At 46.8% G+C, this 14,515-nt stretch overlaps 1 long non-coding RNA gene across 1 annotated transcript in view; it reads left to right on the top strand.

The window, feature by feature from the left end:
* Positions 1 to 13,514, top strand: part of LOC148477773 (uncharacterized) — a 37,100-nt gene extending 23,586 nt beyond the window's left edge. The window contains exon 3 of the long non-coding RNA XR_015872475.1: positions 13,123 to 13,514. This is a non-coding gene — a long non-coding RNA (uncharacterized LOC148477773). The remainder of the gene's footprint in view (positions 1 to 13,122) is intronic.
* Positions 13,515 to 14,515: the final 1,001 nt, after the last annotated feature.

The following is a 14,515-nucleotide window of genomic DNA, read 5'->3' as shown; positions in this document are numbered from 1 at the left end:
CACCGTCAACTCCCTCCTCGTCAATTTCCTCCTTAGTCAGGATCGGAAGTAGTCCTGCAGGCCATGTCACTGGCATGACTGACTCTCCTATCCGGGATTCCTCTGGAGGATCCTGCATTGCTACGCCTACTGCTGCCGCTGCTGCTGTTGCTGCTGCTGGGAGTCGTTCATCATCCCAGAGAGGAAGTAGGAACACCACTACTTTTACTAAACAATTGACCCTCCAACAGTCCTTAGCGAGGAGGATGAAGTACGACAGCAGTCATCCTGAAGCAAAACGTATAACTGAGGCCTTGACTGCTATGTTGGTGTTAGACGTGCATCCGGTATCCGCCATTAGTGCAGTGGGATTTAGACAATTGATGGAGGTAGTGTGTCCCCGGTTCCAAATCCCGTCTAGATTCCACTTCACTAGTCAGGCGATACCGAGACTGTACAGAAACGTCAGAAAAAGTGTCCTCAGTGTCCTGAAAAATGCCGTTGTACACAATGTCCACTTAACCACGGACATGTGGACAAGTGGAACAGGGCAGACTAAGGACTATATGACTGTGAGAGCCCACTGGGTAGATGTATCACCTTACGCAGCAACAGCAGCAGCGTCACCAGTAGCAGCATCTCAGAAACGCCAGCTCGTTACAAGGCAGGCTACGCTGTGTATCACCGGTTTCAGTAAGAGGCACACCGCCAACAACCTCTTAGAGAAACTGAGGGAAATCATCGCCCAGTGGCTTACCCCACTTAGACTCTCCTGGGGATTTGTGATATCTGACAATGCCACCAATATTGTGCGGGCATTACATCTGGGCAAATTCCAGCACGTCCCATGTTTTGCTCACACAATAAACTTGGTGGTGCAGAATTTTCTGAAAAGCAACAGGGGCGTGCAGGAGACGCTTTGGGTGGCCCGAAAAATTTCCGGCCACTTTCGCCATTCAGCGACTGCGTGCCGAAGACTGGAGCGCCAGCAAACACTCTTGAACCTGCCCCGCCATCACCTGAAGCAAGAGGTTGTGACGCGGTGGAACTCAACCCTCTATATGCTTCAGAGGATGGAGGAGCAGCAAAAGGCCATACAAGCCTATACATCCACCTATGACATAGGCAAAGGAGAGGGTATGCACCTGACTCAAGCGCAGTGGAGAATGATTTCCGTGTTGTGCAAGGTTCTCCAGCCCTTCGAACTTGCCACAAGTGAAGTCAGTTCAGACACAGCCAGCTTGAGTCAGGTCATTCCCCTCATCAGGCTTTTGCAGAAGCAGCTGGAGAAAGTGAAGGAGGAGCTAAGACTGAGCAATTCCGCTCGGCATGTGGGACTTGTGGATGAAGCCCTTCATTCGCTTTGCCAGGATTCCAGGGTGGTCAATCTGTTGAAATCAGACCACTACATTTTGGCCACCGTGCTTGATCCTAGGTTTAAAGCCTATGTGGTGTCTCTCTTTCCGGCCGACACAAGCCTGCAGAGGTGCAAAGACCTGCTGGTGAACACACTGTCAGCTGAAGCGGAACGTGACACGTCAACGGCTCCTTCTTCATTTTCTCCCGCAACTGGTGCTGCCAGGAAAAAACTTAGGTATCCTAAGCAACCCGCTGGCGGTGATGCAGGGCAGGCAGGACCAAGTTTGGACATCTGGTCCGGACTGAAGGACCTGGCAACAATTTCTGACATGTCTGTCACTGCAAATGATACTGTCACCATTGACAGAATGGTGGAGGATTACATCGGTGACAGCATCCAAGTAGGCATGTCAGACAGTCCATACCTGTACTGGCAGGAAAAAGAGGCAATTTGGAGGCCCCTGTACAAACTGGCTCTATTTTACCTGAGTTGCCCCCCCTCCAGTGTGTACTCCGAAAGAGTGTTTAGTGCAGCCGGGAAACTTGTCAGCGAAAGGCGTAGGAGGTTGCTTCCACAGAATGTGGAGAAGATGATGTTCATCAAAATGAATTATCAGCTCTTCCAGGGAGACCAGCCTCCAGAAGGTACAGAGGGACCTGTGGTGGTGGATTCAAGTGGGGACGAGTTAATACTTTGTGAGGATGAGGATGTACACACTGAAGAGGGTGAGGAATCGGTGGATGAGGAGGATGAGGATGACATCATGCCTCCGTAGAGCCAGTTTGTGCAGGGACACATTAATTGCCAGCTTGTTTTGTGGGGGCCCAAACGAACAAATCATTTCAGCCACAGTTGTGTGGCAGACCCTGGCGCTGAAATGATTGATTTGTTAAAGTGTGCATGTCCTGTTTATACAACATAAGGGTGGGTGGGGAGGGCCCAAGGACAATTCCATCTTGCACTTCTTTTTTTTCTTTGCATTATGTACAGTTTGGGGCCTAGTTTTTCTAACTGCCATCCTGTCTGCCACTGCAGTGTCACTCCTAGATGGGTCACGTGTTTGTGCCGCCCACTCGTGTTGCTTAGCATAGTCATCCAGCTACCTCGGTGCAACCTTTTGGACATAAAAACACTATTGTGAGGTGTGAGGTGTTCAGAATAGACTGGAAATGAGTGGAAATTAAGGTTATTGAGGTTAATAATAGCATAGGAACAGAAAAACCTACAAATTCTGTGATTTTAGCTGTTTTTATGCTTTTTTTAAAAAAAATACAGATCCAAAACACAAAACCCAGAACCCAAAACACGGAAGGGTGGTTTTGGCAAAACCAATCCAGATCCAAAACACGAAGAAAGATCCAGATCCAAAACCAAAACACAAAACACGAAAAGTGGCCGGTGCACACCCCTAATTATTACATCTCTCTCTACTGGGGGGGCTACTACTGGGGGCAGTACCAGGGGGGGATTACTACTGGGGCAGTACCAGGGGGGGATTACTACTGGGGGCACTACCAGGGGGGGTATTAATACTGGGGGCACTACCAGGGGGGATATTGCTACTGGGGGCACTATCAGGGAGGGGTATTACTACTGGGGGCACTAGCCAGGGGGGTATTACTACTGGGGGCACTACCAGGGGGGATTAATACTGGGGGCAGTACCAGGGGGGGATTACTACTTGGGGCAGTACCAGGGGGGGATATTGCTACTGGGGGCACTACCAGGGGGAGTATTACTACTGGGGGCACTACCAGAGGGGGAATATTACTACTGGGGGCAGTACCGTTGGAGGGATTACTACCAGTAGCTGCTGCATTTCCCACCCTAGGCTTATACTCGAGTCAATAAGTTTTCCCAGTTTTTTGTGGTAAAACTAGGTACCTCGGCTTATATTCGGGTCGACTTATACTCGAGTATGTACGGTATCTTTTGTTAGACCGATGGTGTGCATGATAAAGATAACATTTGGCCTGGAAGAAGTTCTGAAGGTAATCCTATAATTTAAGTGTTATCTAGTAAAATAATTATAGATGCAGCAGTAAGTCCATGTGCTTTATAATGCCTTTTAATTTTCTCACCCTGTAATGTATTTTTAGCAACCGTGGATACCATCACCTCTAAGGTAGTGGGCAGAGGAGGCACTGGTATAGTTTGTACCTGTTGTGGCAACCCCATAGAAGGAATTACTGCTGGGACCATTAGGCGGTCCACAAGTGTATTTAGCACCTGAGTAAAGGAAGCCCAAGGGGGCTCTTGCACAGGGGTCGGGGGAACTGATGGGCCAGGCGTATTATAACAGGTGGCACAAAGTCCCTCTTGGATTAAATCATCCTCATTTAATCTTGCTGCACATGATTTACATGAGAGCAGTATGGGTGCAGCAGTTATTTGCTACTCTTGCATTTGTTAGACATATTGCAGAGTAGTATAGCACTATGGTATGAGGCAGTAGTACAGTATATAACCACTGAGTATGTGACAAAAAGCCAAACTCAAGGGGGAAACAATATAAATAGCCTGTTCAAGCCTTTGTTAAGCTGTAGAACTTCAGCACATTAATGGCTTTTTTTTAATGTAAAGTGCAACTGCTATAGTATGCGATAACTTCACAACTCCAGTGAGATATTAAGTGTATATGAACCCTTAATACAACAGTATTGTTAGGGACACAGAGAGAGAAAAGTGATAGGCAATGTTTGACAGCATGTGAACAAATCAAACAGACCCACAGTGCTAGCAGATTGCATACAATGCAGAAAAGTAACTGGACAATTGGCACTAAAATCAACTACTCAGTCTCTAATGTCTGGTAGGCTATAGCACTACATAAAAAAGAAAAAAGTGATATAGTGGTGCACCCTTTAACCAGGGATCATAAGTGGATTATTAGCAGCTCAGTGCTCGAAGTGGGAATTTAGAGGTGGGAGTATGGAAATTTGAATCCCCCCCCACACTCCCTGCTACCCTTTTAGCCCCTGGTTCTCTCACCCACTGCACCTCTCAGTCTCCTCTCTCACCCCCTACCACTTCTCCCTGCCTGCATCCCCCTCTCTCACCCCTTCTATTCTCTCTAACAGAATCCCTCTACCAGCCCCTCTCTCTGATTCCCTCTTACCTGCTGCTGTGCATCTGGAATAGAGCCGGGGCCTGGGAGCATGGGGTCCCTGCTTCATTTTCACTACAGTATAGTCACCACCGGCCACCAGCCAATCTCGGCTCGCGGACTGGCTCACTTGCAAAAGAAGGGAAGGCTTTTTAAATTTGGTGTCTGAACGCGAGCCAATGAGAAGCTGCCAAGGGCACTCTGTGAGCCATGATTGGCTGGCTGGCAGTTCTGCTGCCGCTGCTTACTACTGCAGTGCAGCCGAGATCGGAAACTCCCGGCTCCAGGGCTGGACTGGAACTAAAAGTAGGCCCTGGCATTTCAAGCGCACAGGCCCACCTTGGCGTCAGCATCTGGCCCCAGGTATAGACTCCTCCCCTTACTATTCCTGGCTCCTCCTACCTAGTCTATGCTCTTTACAAATATAATTAACAACATACAATTTAAACCACACAAGTATATATCATTCTCAGTTTTAAAATACACTCAACAGAGCTCATCCTGCAGGGGATTCAAACATGTGCTATAGGCAGACATTTTGGTATTTGGTCGGTTAGGTATAGTTGGCACTACATTAGTGTAGGTCACGCACAAAGAAAACGGAGGGCCTTTTTTCAATTGACCAAGCCCTAGTTTAGCAGTTGTGGAGGATTAGATAGTGCTCACTGTAGGAATTTTTTAGGGCAGAGGTGCTGATCACAGAGGATGACACATCTGTGCACACCAAAGCAGAGTCGTAAGTACATATTTTGGTGCCTGAGTATATTAAGAGCATTGGTGCCCCCCTACACATTTTAGAAACAGAGAGACTGCGTGCCTAAGGCGCGCCCCACAAAAAAAGGGTGTGGTCTCGCTGGGAATGGTGTGTAACCACACAATAGTACCACCAATTCAATCTTAGTCACATTACACCACACAGTAGTGTCCCTTATTCACATTACACCACACAGTAGTGTCCCTTATTCACATTACACGACACAGTAGTAGCGCCGTATAACACAGTAGTAACCCTTATAACACATTAGGCTATGCAGTAGTAGTGCCCCTTATAACACATTATGCCGCACACAGTAATAATAAATAATGCCCCTAACACATTATGCCACACACAGTAGTACGTAATGCCCTTTACAAATTATGCCACACACACATAATTCCCCTTCCACATCAAGCCACATACAGAAATGTCCCTCCCACATTATGCCACACATAGAAATGCCTACACATAAAGATATGCTTGGCAGGTATCTCAGCAGCCGGTATGGTGTTTGTCTATTTCTAGAATTTATAACAGTGGGACTGAGAAAACAGAAATATAAGGTTCCTCATATGCATGCATGGCTGTGTACACTACAGTACTTACAATAAGACTTATTATATGGCAGCCACTGCAAGTTGGCACAAACCACAGAGGAGCCCACCAAACCAAGGGGGTTAGAAATGCTGCACAGTGCACACTCTAGTAAGGTCACGGGTCAGGTCACTGTTGTTGCTTAATCCAAGTTGGAGAAAGGACCTCAGACGCCACAACCACGTGACCGCTATAGCAGGGCCGGTCAGCTAACAGTATTACTATCTATGTGGGTATAGAGGAGGAATATAAACCTGTGGCAAGTGAAGAGAGCCACCGTGCCCGAAGCAAAGTGAAGTATGTAATCCAAAAAATTGTTCAGTAATGACACCAGTCACAGCACCCTTTTTTACCCTCCCTCAAGGGCAGCATATGGATAGTCTAAAACATAAAGAAGAGGGAGTGCAAATAGTGTATTAATTTTAAAACAATTATAGATTTAATTTTACGTACATCAGAGATAATAAAGATGGCATATTAGGGAAACAGGCCTGTATGAAGTCAGCGTCAAACGGTCCATTCCCACGTGGCAACCTCCTTTTGGTGACACAGACGAAGTGATGTCATCAAACAGGGACAGATCTTGGAGCGCACTTAAATGATCTGTAAAGCTTGGACTCAGGAAACAGAGAATTGGTGCTGACTTCATACAGGCCTGTTTCCTTGACATGCCAGCTTTTATCATCTCTGATATACCTGCAATTGATAATGTAAACAATTCATCATTTTAAAAATACTACACTAAGGCACTCAGCTGCCACGTGACATTGCTACACCACCTGTGTGCACTCCCCCCCCAAAGTTCAATATTCCTCTATGATATCATTAATATACAGCCTATAACTGAAATACACCCCCCATATAACATAATATTACACCCCTCAGATGACATTAATACACCTCCATACCACATAATATTACACCCCACAGAAAAAAAAATTATGTGCTCCAGCCCCCTCACAGAAGACTGACCTGTCAGTAGCAGAAGCTGTGGGCGGCACAGGTCAAGTGTTTGGCAGGATGAGAAAGTCTTTGGGTACAGGTCTGGTGGATGACAGGTTAAGAATGCAGGGACAGGTATGGTAGGTGACAGTGTGAGTATGTGGGGAGTGGTCCGGTAGGTGACAGGGTAAGTGTGTGGGGAAAGGTGTGGTAGGTGACAGGGTAAGTGTGCAGGAAAAGGTGTGGTAGGTGACAGGGTAAGTGTGAGGGGAAAGGTCTGGTAGGTGACAGGGTAAGTGTGTGGGGAAAGGTGTGGTAGGTGACAGGGTAAGTGTGCAGGGGGAAAGGTGTGGTAGGTGACAGGGTAAGTGTGCAGGAAAAGGTGTGGTAGGTGACAGGGTAAGTGTGTGGGGAAAGGTGTGGTAGGTGACTGGGTAAGTGTACGGGGAAAGGTGTGTTAGGTGACTGGGTAAGTGTACAGGGAAAGGTCTGGTAGGTGACTGGGTAAGTGTTTGGGGAAAGGTCTGGTAGGTGACAGGGTAAGTGTGCAGGGAAAGGTGTGGTAGATGACTGGGTAAGTGTGTGGGGAAAGGTCTGGTAGGTGACTGGGTAAGTGTGTGGTGAAAGGTCTGGTAGGTGACAGGGTAAGTGTGTGGGGAAAGGTCTGGTAGGTGACAGGGTAAGTATGTGGGGAAAGGTGTGTTAGGTGACTGGGTAAGTGTATGGGGAAAGGTCTGGTAGGTTACAGGGTAATTATGTGGGGAAAGGTGTGGTAGGTGACAGGGTAAGTTTGCAGGGAAAGGTGTGGTAAGTTACAGGGTAAGTGTATGGGGAAAGGTCTGGTAGGTGACAGGGTAAGTGTGTGGTAGCTGACTGGGTAAGTGCACGGGGAAAGATGTGGTAGGTGACAGGGTAAGTGTGTGGGGAAGGGTCTGGTAGGTGACTGGGTAAGTGCATGGGGAAAGGTCTGGTAAGTGATAGGGTGAGTGTCTGTGGGGCAGATGTGACAGGATGAGAGTCTGTAGGCTGGTCTGGGCACAGCACCCCTTTCTCCCTTCAATGTCCTCCTCTCACAGAACTCCCCCACTTCATTGCACTCTTCCCCCTTCATCATATCACAACACCCCCACCATTATGCCCATGTGTATAGTAACTTGTAGATGACCAGCCCTGTAGTAGTGGTAACATGGTTGTGACAACAGAGGTCCCTCTGCCAACTTGGATCTAGCATCAACCACCCCTTCCATGTACTGTACCCAGCCTCAGCAGCTCCTCTGTGTCCCTAGCAGCCCCCCTTCTACGTACTCAGCCCCAGCAGCCCCTCTGTGTGCCCAGCAGCCCCCCTTCTGTGTACTCTGCCTCAGCAGCCCTCCTTCTATGGACTCAGCCCCGCCAGCCCCTCTCTGTGTCCTCAGCAGACCCACTCTTCTATGTACTCAGCCCCAGTTCCTCTTGTATGTACTCAGCCCCTGTGTGCCCAACAGCCCCTCTCTGTGTGCCAAACAGCTCCCTCTCCTGTGTGCCCAGCAGCCCCCCTCCTATGTACCCAGCAGCCCCCCTCCTATGTACCCAGCAGCCCCTCTCTGTGTGCCCAGCAGCCCCCTCCTATGTACCCAGTAGCCCGTGTGCACAGCAGCTCTCCTATGTACCCAGCAGCCCCCCTCTCAAATGTACCCAGCATCCCCTCACTGTGTGCCCAGCAGCCCCATCCTATGTACAAATCAGCCCCCCCTCCTATGTACCCAGCTGCCCCCCCTCCTATGTACCCAGCAGTCCCCCCTCCTATGTACCCAGCACCACCCCTCCTATGTACCCAGCAGCCCCCCCTCCCATGTACCCAGCAGCCCCCCCTCCTATGTGTCCAGCAGTCTCCCCCTATGTACCCAGCAGCCACTCTGTGTGCACATTAGCCCCCCTCCTATGTACCCAGCAGCCCCTCCTCCTATGTATCCAGCAGTCTCCCCCTATGTACCCAGCAGCCGCTCTGTGTGCACATTAGCCCCCCTCCTATGTACCCAGCAGCCCCTCCTTCTATGTACCCAGCAGCCCCTCCTCCTATGTACCCAGAAGCCCCTCCTCCTATGTACCCAGCAGCCCCTCCTATGTACCCAGCAGCTGCTCTGTGTGCACATTAGCCCCCTCCTCCTATGTACCCAGCACTCTCCCTCCTGTGTACTCAGTAACCCCCCCTCCCTGTACCCAACCGCAGCCCCCACACTTACCTTGTTGCTGCTCACACGAAGGCTGTAGACCAAACCCTCACACGAAGCGGCTCCTCGATCAAGCGGCGCAGTGTGACGTCATGCGCACCGGGTCTTTTCTTTTTTCCTTGCATGCACCGGTGGGCGAACACCGCATATCAATTGTAGTAGCTGCACGGCCCGCGGATGGCTGACACAAGCAGCCGCATCCTGGTGCGGCCGTGCAGCTCTAATAAGTGTCCGCCTATGAGCATGTCACTGGTTCAGGTCTAGACAAGGGCGGCCATGCACCGCCCCTATGGGCCGGCCCTGCTGCCGGACGGACCTTCAGATGGCCGGACTGGCCCATTTGGCCTGCCCGGCTACGTGACAGCGCCATTGATGCCGATAGAGGTGTGTCCCCAGCGGGACACATCTTTACACGCTGATGTTCCAGCGCTGGGATCCCATACTCGATCCCAGCGCTGGTACATCTTCTGCAGCAAAAATGAAGTGGCAGCGGGAAGTGGCGGTATGTCATACCGCCGTATACCGCCCCACTTCGACCACTGTAGCAGCTGACATAAAGGGATACTGCCAGAACCCTTTAAGAAAAGCAAATGGACGAGTAGTGCTTATAACCACTATAAAAAGTACTTGTTAAAAGTTGTTTTGACAATTTATTGACAATTTATTGGCAACATAGTAAAAAGACTATCAATAACAATATAGAACTGCAGTTCCTAGGATAATAAATACAATGTTAGATAGACTGAAAAAGTATAAGAATCAGTGCAGTGAGTAATGATTAAAATGAGTATCCAAAAAGAAAGTCCCAACTAATAAAAAACATGTATCTGAAGATTGACTCATATACAATGAAAAATGATGGAGTGTCAGCACAGATGTGTCATGGATAGTCTGATGCTGAACACTCAGTGGTAAAATAAATAAAAACTAGTAAAACAAAGAAATAAAAACTTATGGGCTGCCTAAAGCAGCCCACTGTCTAAATTGTGGTCTGACTCCTGCAGGCACCAGAACTAACTGGAGGGCCTCTGGCTTAGGGGTGGGGTATAAGGGAAGGACCAGTGCATCCTGGGAGTCAATAGCTTTGACTGTCTGGTGTCTGGTCCTAACCTCCACCTAAACACCAAAAGGTATCCCTGTGGACCCTATGGACTTCGAAGAAAGAGAGTTAACAAAGTTTTACCATAACTCTCATTTTTATCCCACACCCATCAACCTGGTGACCAGTAAGCTGGTGGTGTGGGAATCCTTCTTCCCTTCCTCCTTACTCCTTTTGGGTACTTCCCTTGGAACCCTCTCTCTCTGTCTGTCTCCTTTGAAATAATTGCACACATTTTTAAATGGGTAAAATGTTAACATATAGGGGTAAATTTACTAAAGTGAGAGTTTTTAGAAGTGGAGATGTTGCCCATAGCAACCAATCAGATTCTAACTATTATATTCTAGAAGGTGCTAGTTAAAGTAGAATCTGATTGGTTGCTATGGGCAACATCTCCACTTCCAAATACTCTCACTTTAGTAAATTTGCCCCATAGCATCTGAAATGGAGTTTTAAAGTATTCATCTTTTTTTTTTAAGTTTATGTATACCAAAGCATTTTTAGCTAGTTATATATAAATAGAAAGAGAGTGAGGAGAATCTGGCTAATTCTCTCTGGTAGTTAGTCACATCCCTCTGAATGACCACCCCTCTTTGTGGTGGGCCCCAATTATTCATATTCCCCCTGTGGAACCCTTATGTCCTAGTCCACCACTGGAAACAAATAGAGACAGAACCAGAACCTGTGGGGAAAGGAGATGATAAGTATGTACACACAATTTTGGGACAGTCATTTAAATATTTATTGGTGACAAGAGCCAACATAGGACTAAGTATACACTTACCAGCTCTAGCTAAACAGTACTGATCCAATATCTGTCATTATGCTATTAGCTCTGTGGTCAGCACCACCTCCAGTTTGGAAGTAGATATAGGGCTCCATTTACTAACGAGTTTGAGCTGTTCTAAACTCGTTGTGAATGTTATTTTTAGATGCTGCTATTTATTAATGTAGATAATGCTGCTGTGATGCAGCACTATTTAATTTGCATCTACTGTATGCCTTAAAAATATGTTGGTGTTGGTATTTACCAAGGAGCAGTTATTGTTACTTATCGTTCATTCGCTTAATTTGAACTTGCCAGGGTCTTGCTTCTGTTACTGTGCAGCCAGCAGCCAGCACAGGACACCATCAGTGACACACCACAAGCATGGGACCTGGGACCGATGGGGAGGAAAAGCAGAAGGCATATCAGTGCATGTCACTTTTAATGGGGCTCCTCACCTACTTCAACCGCATTGTGTGTGTGTCCGGAGCCCTGCGCCCACTACATCACTTGCCTGTGCTTCCCTGTCCCTCCTGCTGCTGCCAACTGGTGCAAGGGGCTGCCCCCAGACCCCTACCTGCTGGATGCCTCAGATCCCGAGCATGGCCCCTCCCTGCAGGCTCCCCAGTTACATCACTGCAGGCTTAACAGGGACCATCCGTGCAGGCTCCCCGGAGTCCATGTCCATGCAGTTAAGGAAATAAAAAAAACCTGCCACTCAAAAGATGCTTTTCCAATTATTATTTATTTATTTATTAACAGTTACTTATATAGCGCAGCAAATTCCGTTGCGCTTTACAATTTGAATCAGGATTAACATTATACTGGGTTGTAAAAGACATACATACATGACATACATAAGGGTAAGAGGGCCCTGCTCACAAGCTTGCAATCTATAGGGAAATAGGTGTTGATACACAAGGAGAGGTGCTATTGCAAATTGGTCCAGCCCAATTGCAGATTTTCTTGGTGGGCTGTATAATCCAATCACAGTGGAAAGTTGGCCTAGGGTTAGGAGGATAAGCGGAAGGCAAAAAAACATATAGACAAGGGAGAGAGAAAAAAAAAGTTACCTAAGGTCTAATGGTGGACACAGGTTGGCCAGGCAGAAAGCACCTGTACCAGGGAAAGGAGACACACAGAGCATGCACCAGAGGAGGAGGGGGCAAAAAAAACCGTAATTATTCAGCGCTACTGATAAGAAAAAAACAGCACTGTTGGAGTTATTTACACGTGTGCATGCCAGCAAGTGCATCATTGTTAAATACAAGTTAAAAAAATAAATAAAACTCAGTGACTGAAAACGGTAACTAACACTTAAAAAAGTAAAGATTTGTTAGTAAATGGAGCCCATAGCTTGGTGAATTGTAGCAGAATGTCATGAGTAATGAAGGGAGAGTACAAGAATCCTGATGTTGAGGTATCTGGAAGGGACACATATGAAGAATGATGCAATTTGTGCAGAATAACGTCATCATAATGTCGAAGTCAAATAATTGAGTATGATCGATGTACAATAATTATCTGATGATTTGGTCATCTATAGTCTCATGAATGCTACTCTGTGTCAGCGCAATCTGATGCACACAAATGTGTATATATATATAAATGCAGGTTTAGTCTGTGTGGGAAACAGAATTTTATGTGTATGTCTGTGTCTGTGTGTGCACACAGATATTGGTATGCACAGAGGAAGACCATTGTCAGAAACCTGCATATCTTTATCAATTGTATACTCTTTGTTCGATGCTGCTGTGGTTCAGAGGAACTGACATTTACACTCCAAATAAGCAGAGAAAATTCTATGATGAGCTATCAGAATTCATGACTCCAGCAAACATCTGCTTGTCTCCTCTGAGCAGAACAACCTTTTTGTTTATGACACCTTAGAATTTGGTCCAGGCAAGCTTAATGTTAAATATGCCAGAAATGGATAAAGTTAGGGATATATATATATATATATATATATATATATAATATATATATATATATATATTAATCCACTACACATACACTGATGCACATTACACAGACATATAAACATATATGCATACACAAAGATGCTCGTATGTGTGTCCACATGCATACACATAGACACTCACATGCGTACTCACATCCATACATAAGATCATTACACGGACGCGCATATGTATAGAATGGTTCCCATTCACTATGGTTAATAATCAGAGTTATTTAAGGAATTGTGAGATAATGATTAAGATGTAATATGTACTTAAATGAGATCTACGGTTTGGAATACAGTGGACAGGTCATGTTTGGTATTATACTAAATCCCTCTTTATTCGCAGATCTCTGGTTCTATAGGCAAGGAGATTGCATCATGCGTCCGCTACTTATGGATCACAGGGAGTTATTGGTTAGCATGTTACCATTTTGTATGAAGTGTCTGTAGCCAGTTTAACTAGTTCTTCGGCGGGAAAGCTACACAAAGAAGCTGTTGGAGAACTGAGACATACCCCTAATGACACCATATGAACTAACCAATGACCAGAGTGACCTGAAGCAAGAACCAATGAGAATCTGTTATTATGTGCCTTTGTTGTCTCTGTAATCTGTACCGAATATAGGCTTGTGAGCTGGGTGCAGTATGCAGTCATTTCTCCATTTCTTTGGGTGACAGTGACCGTAGGGTTTAGGATTGAAATACTGCATACTGGGACCAGTAGCGCAAAGCGTATGTATCAGCTGTACTATTTTTATTGCTTATTATTCTAATTGTTAAAGCTTTCCCTATTTACATAAATAACTTTTTGTGATTTGGAACCACACGATTGGACTGGAAAGCAATTCTTTCTTAAGCGACTAGCAGCGCTAAATAGCGACAATTAGGTATCAATTACAATCCCACCGCCTGCTTTACAATTCTGAAAATCTCAGCATTGTATGGCAGGGGTTGTGGGGCTGTGATGACACAATTGTGCAGCCACATCGCGCACCACCCACCATTGCCACCGTCATGCCCCTTGCATCATGCCCCCACCCCGACTAAGAAGGCCAATCCTGAGCCATTTTTTCAATCCCGGGATCCCCAGGTTTGAGTTGGTCAAAGAAAATATTATTTATTCCACAGGAATAAAATAATATTTATGGCCCAGCAAAGGCCCATTTAAAGAAAATAAATATCTCATTGCTCAAAGCAAGTCCCAAACACCACAGGAATAATAACATTTATTGCCCAGCACAGAACAGCCTCACAGAGAAATAGAGAAACGATGATTTTTTTCCTATGGGCCTGTGCTCAGGGGTGCCAAGAGAGGGGGGAGTGGGTACTAATTTCCCGGGCCTGGGCTTGCTGGAGGGGCCCGGTGGGGGCCCAAGTCCGGCACCACTTTCCCCTCCCTCTTATGTCACAGCAGTGACTGGGGCAGTACTCCTGTCAAACCGTAACGTAGGTGTCCTAAAGTGAGCTCAGGGAGGACAGAAACCTCCCGTGGAGTAGAAGTGCCCCCAGATTTCATTGTCCTACACAGAATGCTGCTGTGTGCTGGGCTGCACTGGGAGACTGCTCGCAGCTGCTAAGAAGCAGCCACAGCAATCAAGCTGATCGCACCCCCCAATGGTTATGCGCCAGTCTGGGGGGCTTAGAGCAACCCCCTCCCCAGTACACAGCACCAATTTGCAGCGCTGCAAAACATTAATTTTTTTTTACCTAAGGGGTCATGGCCACGTCTTCTGTGATTA

Source organism: Taudactylus pleione, unplaced genomic scaffold (assembly GCF_031769625.1).
Source record: "Taudactylus pleione unplaced genomic scaffold, aTauple2 ptg000690l, whole genome shotgun sequence".
Taxonomy (NCBI): domain Eukaryota; kingdom Metazoa; phylum Chordata; class Amphibia; order Anura; family Myobatrachidae; genus Taudactylus; species Taudactylus pleione.
The sequence above is the reverse complement of the archived record's forward strand: the minus strand, read 5'-3'. Positions and strand labels throughout refer to the sequence as shown.